At 48.7% G+C, this 7,204-nt stretch overlaps 1 pseudogene; it reads right to left on the bottom strand.

Annotated features, from left to right (window-relative positions):
• Nucleotides 1–6,014: 6,014 nt before the first annotated feature.
• LOC124596994 lies at nucleotides 6,015–6,132 on the bottom strand (annotated as a pseudogene).
• Nucleotides 6,133–7,204: the final 1,072 nt, after the last annotated feature.

Raw genomic sequence — 7,204 nt, 5'->3', positions numbered from 1 at the left:
GTGGTGGTTGCGGTGCCGCTGATGCTGCAGGTCATCGTGGTGCGGCTGATGCTTCAGGTCATCTACAATGTAGTGGTGGGAAGGTAGACTGATCAGGATTGTCACGAGACATCCTTGTAGCACCTTGCTGTGCCCAAGGTGCAGGCCATTGCTGTTGTTGCTGCATGTTTGCGATTCGTCGGTCCATCATAGGTGGCTTTCCTTTCTGCTGCTCTTCAGCATAACGCTGGCTGGCTGGGGTGCCTCTTAAAACAGTGTCTTCTGTTTCCCTGGAAGTGAGTGGTGGCAAGGCCTCTCATCCACCGACTCGCATCTTTATGCTTCGGGCACATCTTGTAATTTGCAATTTGCAGGGTGGTTACCCCCCCCCCCCCTCCGCAAAGCCCACAATGCACAGGTGGCTCCTTAGGGACCGGGCACTCCCGTCTGTCGTGGGGTACGCCATATTTGACAACCAGTCCATGGTGCAGTGTCTAGCGACATGATTGAAGCTTTGACAGCAGAAACACTGCGTGATTTCGCGCTGTTTTCTCAATATTTCTGCAGAGACTTCCAGAGTGAAGAGCCTGTGGATCTGAAGGATTTTTCTGCTGTCCAGGGAGTCAGGAAGGACGACTAATCGTAGTCCAGATTTCTGGTTGGTGCCAGGCATTCTGTGGAAGTCTGACGTGTGCAGTGTAGCCCATCCGTTGCCATTCTTCTTTTACTTCATTTTTGAGGGAAGCGACGACGCCTCTCAGGGCAACCTTCAGTGTGGGTGATGGAATAGCTGGGAAGGTATACATGGGTATACCCCTAGCTCCACAAAGTTCCACGTAGTCTTCAATGGAGGAGACGGTTAGTTTTAATTTGTTCCTTCTGGCCTGCTTGGCAGAAAACGGCTGCTTCATGTTTTCCTTTAGCCAGTCATACAGTTCCTTGTATGTGTTACTGCATTACGATAGGCGGGTTTTTCTGTGACGGTCGTGGAGGTTGTTGCAGCTGTGACGTCATGCCATCGTCCGGAGCCGTAGTCGCGTCCACTATGACGTATCGATTCCTGGTTACGAGCCCTTGGGGTGTTGGCAACGCATGCTGCTTCGCTTGCCACTTTCTCGGCGGGTTACGGAAGCCGTCATCGATCAGATTGCCGCTGCGAGTTGCGGCTCATGGAGCTACCGCCATTTGCATTGCGTTGCTAACAGAGCGCACGAGGGGCTCAGACACCTAACCAATGCTCAACAGTTAAAGTATACTGAACGCCTGCGCCTCCTGCACATCATACAGAACAAAGTGCTACGCATCATTAGCAATGCTCCACGCTGCGCCCACACACCGTATGTCTTCACAATAAATAGCACCTTGAAACCCTCAACGAAGTATTTAAAAAAAAAACACTCCACGCGACTATACAGGAACTCGAGACACTAACAATCCTTTCGTCCTTACTCTGGGAAACTGACCACAACCATAGGTGGAAGCATAAGCGGGCAAAGACACTACTAGCTAGAGCATAACCATGTATGGCGAACTAACACACAACCACAAGAGACAACTTGAACAAGCCTCTGCAAATCACCAAGACTACCTGGATATGCCAGCTGCTACTAAAGCCGACCAACAGGCTACAGCAGGGAATTTAATACGTACACACGTACGTACAGACACTGATCTCTCTCTGAAACGTATTGGGAGTGCATTTAGTGTTACCTGTAGACAGTGTTGATTTTCGTGCAGTTGCTTCGGTCTGTGTGTGAACAGAACTGCTTCGCACTTCTCGACGTTTGCTTCAATACACCATCGTTCCAGCCAAGGCTCGGCTGATCTGACTGCCGCCTGTATTCGTGAATTTACGTTCCATTTTCTAGTCTTGCGCAAGGATGGCTGTATCATCCGCGTAGACGTCTAACGTGTTTCGTGTTGCTGAAAAGTCATCAATATACAGGCTGAACAAGATGGAGCCCCAGGATCTTTCCCTGGGGTACTCCAGCTTGTATGCTGTGTTGTCGATTGTGCGAGCTAAAATTCCAAATACACTCCTGGAAATTGAAATCAGAACACCGTGAATTCATCGTCCCAGGAAGGGGAAACTTTGACACATTCCTGGGGTCAGATACATCACATGATCACACTGACAGAACCACAGGCACATAGACACAGGCAACAGAGCATGCACAATGTCGGCACTAGTACAGTGTATATCCACCTTTCGCAGCAATGCAGGCTGCTATTCTCCCATGGAGACGATCGTAGAGATGCTGGATGTAGTCCTGTGGAACGGCTTGCCATGCCATTTCCACCTGGCGCCTCAGTTGGACCAGCGTTCGTGCTGGACGTGCAGACCGCATGAGACGACGCTTCATTCAGTCCCAAACATGCTCAATGGGGACAGATCCGGAGATCTTGCTGGCCAGGGTAGTTGACTTACACCTTCTAGAGCACGTTGGGTGGCACGGGATACATGCGGACGTGCATTGTCCTGTTGGAACAGCAAGTTCCCTTGCCGGTCTAGGAATGGTAGAACGATGGGTTCGATGACGGTTTGGATGTACCGTGCACTATTCAGTGTCCCCTCGACGATCACCAGTGGTGTACGGCCAGTGTAGGAGATCGCTCCCCACACCATGATGCCGGGTGTTGGCCCTGTGTGCCTCGGTCGTATGCAGTCCTGATTGTGGCGCTCACCTGCACGGCGCCAAACACGCATACGACCATCATTGGCACCAAGGCAGAAGCGACTCTCATCGGTGAAGACGACACGTCTCCATTCGTCCCTCCATTCACGCCTGTCGCGACACCACTGGAGGCGGGCTGCACGATGTTGGGGCGTGAGCGGAAGACGGCCTAACGGTGTGCGGGACCGTAGCCCAGCTTCATGGAGACGGTTGCGAATGGTCCTCGCCGATACCCCAGGAGCAACAGTGTCCCTAATTTGCTGGGAAGTGGCGGTGCGGTCCCCTACGGCACTGCGTAGGATCCTACGGTCTTGGCGTGCATCCGTGCTTTGCTGCGGTCCGGTCCCAGGTCGACGGGCACGTGCACCTTCCGCCGACCACTGGCGACAACATCGATGCACTGTGGAGACCTCACGCCCCACGTGTTGAGCAATTCGGCGGTACGTCCACCCGGCCTCCCGCATGCCCACTATACGCCCTCGCTCAAAGTCCGTCAACTGCACATACGGTTCACGTCCACGCTGTCGCGGCATGCTACCAGTGTTAAAGACTGCGATGGAGCTCCGTATGCCACGGCAAACTGGCTGACACTGACGGCGGCGGTGCACAAATGCTGCGCAGCTAGCGCCATTCGACGGCCAACACCGCGGTTCCTGGTGTGTCCGCTGTGCCATGCGTGTGATCATTGCTTGTACAGCCCTCTCGCAGTGTCCGGAGCAAGTATGGTGGGTCTGACACACCGGTGTCAATGTGTTCTTTTTTCCATTTCCAGGAGTGTATGTTCGGGCTCACATGCGGTTCCTCTTCGTCGAAATGTCTTGGCTCAAACTGGTCTAGGGGTTGAACCGCACATGTCGCTTTACACGCCCTAAATCTGACACTTCTGACCCTTTGGTTACATTGTCTGGCTGACGGCAAGTTTGCGAAATTCTATGAAACATAGAAACTTAATATAACATATAACAGTAATAATCCATTTGACACAGTTCGATCATTCAGTCTCACCGCGAAATAAGTCAAATACTCCACCTCGTTAACTAAGCAAAAAGTTAGTTCACACTAGGCGCGCGGCTGCTCACCGCTCAGAGACCAAGTCCCGCGATGCCACACTACGCGAAATTTAACTCCTTTCACTTCCTAGCTGCCGAAACATCGATTGTACACTTCCGCGTCTCAATCCGAACTGTACCCTTTGGTTTCCAGGCCAGAACTGTCTTTCGCGTCTGCCCGTCTCCCGCACGTTTACCGTGCGGCGAATACCCTCGCTCAACTGACTAGGGCAGTTCCCTTTCCTGAAGCCGTCCATCTGATTGGCTACAGTTTATTCTACATTATTTTACACTTGCATATATAAATAACTTAAGCTTGACCGCTTTCACATTCTAAATAAAGTAACAATAATATGCATTACACATATTCTTTTACATAAAACCAATACAATTTCCTTCTTAGCGTTGAATGCCACGGCCGGTAGCCTTACACCAATGTGCTGTTTATTAAAGAAATAACGAACGATAGTAACTATTATGCACTAAACGTTACAACGAACATTGTTACCTAATGATTCAATAAGGTTTCACGCTGTCATCGTTCAGTGACTTTGGTGTGGAGGAAAAGATCTGATCTTAACTGAAAGTACTGATATTATATCTTTTAAACAAAGTTACAGACTCGATATTTACATTTGTCATTTTAATGATGCGCTTCTATATGAAATGTCGATCGTTAAGATCGACCAAAGCATTCAGATTTTAGCCTTCAGGTCTTCGTTACAAAACTATGATATACTGTTAAATTGAAATTAACTAAACTATTATAGATATGACCAAAATTCAAATATTATTGGGATCACCAAGAAAATTTAGGAATTACCACGGAATTAGTTTCCCTAAATGTTTCCCTTGATGGCCGATAGTAGGTCCGTCTTGTTTAACACTGCTATGACCCCATGGCCACCGACAGCTTGTACGGGGATTCCCTACGACGTAGGTTCTCTTCCGTCTCACTCGCACACAACACTTAGGCCTTACTCAGCCTGTGAATTCCCCCTCCCCCCGCCACCCGGCGGAGAATCTGCGATCTTCGTGGCACACGGTCTTGGACGACAGGTTTCGTTTCACAATACCTTGAAGACTCGCTATTTTTGCCATATACTTCAATGAGAGCGAAATTCTCGTTAACTGAGAGTTGTTTGCCTTGCACGTCAGTGTTAAAACATCTGTTCATTTGTTCGTGAGATACGTGTGAGACGTAAGTCCGTCCGGTAAACCAGCTTCGCGTAGTCTGTGTATAAGGTCGTTGTGCCAGAGACAGTCGGAAGCTTTTTCGATGTATAGGAAAAAGGCCCCTGTGGCTTCCTTCATGTTACAGCCATATGTTAAATGTTCGACTACACGGAGGAGTTGCGTTGCTGAGTGATGATTCTTAAGCCAAATTGTTCCGATCTTAGGGGTCTTTGGTAATGCAGTGCCTAGTGATGCATTGTAGTATTACCCCCTCAACAATCTTGCTGAGCGAGACAGCAGGCTGATGGGTCTGTAATTATGTGGGAGGGAGTGGTCTTTCCCGGGTTTCCTGAACATCAGGACATTGGCCACCTTCCAAAAGGCAGGGAAGTGTTCATGTTTTAAGATGGCATTCGTTGTGTGTGCCAGGTATTCTACGGCTCTATCTGTGAACTTCTGGAGGACACGGATATGAAAACCGTCAAGCCCATGGGCTTTCACAGCACTGGTATGCTTGATAGCCCAAGTAATTTCGTTTGTGCTAGTACATCTGATTTCGTCGCACATGGGCGGGTTAAGTCATTTAACACCCTGGTCCGTTTCTAATGTGAATACTAGATCTGAAGGAGCCAGATACGGCACGAAAGACGCTGCAAGTGTTGTAACATAAGCTCTGCCTTCTCCATCGCGGCGTAAGTTGGGCTGTCTGGTCCTTGTAGAATGGGAATGTAATGTTTGTCCCTGGTGAAGTGTCTGGCAAGCTTCCACACGCAAGGACGGCTGGTATCCAGCCCTGATAGTTTCTGCTCACCATTGCTCGTTTCGAAATGTTTGCATTTTCTCCTGTACTATACCCTCGAGTCGGTTGACGTTCAGTTCAAAGCACAGGCACCTGGTACGCTGACAGTATCTCCTAAGGCGGTTCTTCATTGAGAAACACTGTCGTCAGGCCACGAGTGGCCTACCGGGACCACCCGACCGCCGTGTCATCCTCAGAGGAGGATGCGGATAGGAGGGGCGTGGGGTCAGCACACCGCTCTCCCGGTCGTTATGGTGGTATTCTTGACCGAAGCCGCTACTATTCGGTCGAGTAGCTCCTCAATTGGCGTCACAAGGCTGAGTGCACCCCGAAAAATGGCAACAGCGCATGGCGGCCTGGATGGTCACCCATCCAAGTGCCAACCACGCCCGACAGTGCTTAACTTCGGTGATCTCACGGGAACCGCTGTATCCAGTGCGGCAAGGCCGTTGCCCTCTTCATTGAGAAGGCCCATCATTTTCTGGGGCAAGGCCATCGAGTCTTGTTTTAGTGTTGTATGTGCAATGGCGTCCGTCATCGCGTCTTGGTCGGCATTAGTAAGAACCTTCACTGCCTCATGAGTTTGTCACGTGTTGTTGGAATAAGACCATCAAGCGTTTCCTTGGGCACAGCCCAATTCGCGAGCTTTTAGTTCAGTATTCTACGTTGTTTTGTGTCCTGCAGCGTTTCTTAAGTGCCTAGTATTACAGGCATGTACGTTCAGATGGCTTTCAACCATAAGATTGTGTATGTATGTTCGCCAACTCACAACAGACTGTTGCCTTCCAACCTAACCTAGACCCCGGGCTCCACTCCGATGCCTCCACTAAGATTGATCCCAAAACACACATTTTATTTATTTATATATATATATAAAGTTTAAAAACTTGAGTGAGTGGTGTTCGCTGGTTGGTATTCAGATTAGAGTATATAAGATTAAAAACAGCCGACCAGTTGCAAAGGATAAAGTAATCTTTACCTAGGTTTCGATAGATTTAAATTTATCTTCTTCAGAAGGCGGCCTGAGGACAATGAACATTGTAATTTATATTAAAAGGTATGAAACATAAGTCAAGAATAGAGTTTAACATATATTAGGAGAATCTTGTATTACAAAATATGAGGATTCCTGGTACTAACAGTATTACATTAACATGGAGTGATATGTCATTGTCGTTTTTACAAACATCTGCATAGCTCCATTAGTCCAAATAAAATATAGCCCTGAGAATAGGGTTTGTCAGACAAATAAAATAAGTACATGGAAGTTGGAGAGCGCATAAGCGACTGAGTAAAATCGGCCAGCGTGGTAGCACTGCAGCCAGGGCAGGTGGCGCTCAGGTCGCGAGCTATGTGCCGATTGGCGTACTGAAGCAACATGTAAAATATCCATGTTAATTGCGTCCTTAGATAGTGACAATAATTAAATGGAAAGCATTTAACACTCCCGTTATGACATTGTGGGAGTCTTGGGGAAAGATAACGTAGATACATACATCAAAAAGGCAGGTGACGCTTACGCCGTA

This window comes from Schistocerca americana, chromosome 2, assembly GCF_021461395.2.
Source record: "Schistocerca americana isolate TAMUIC-IGC-003095 chromosome 2, iqSchAmer2.1, whole genome shotgun sequence".
Taxonomy (NCBI): domain Eukaryota; kingdom Metazoa; phylum Arthropoda; class Insecta; order Orthoptera; family Acrididae; genus Schistocerca; species Schistocerca americana.
The sequence above is the reverse complement of the archived record's forward strand: the minus strand, read 5'-3'. Positions and strand labels throughout refer to the sequence as shown.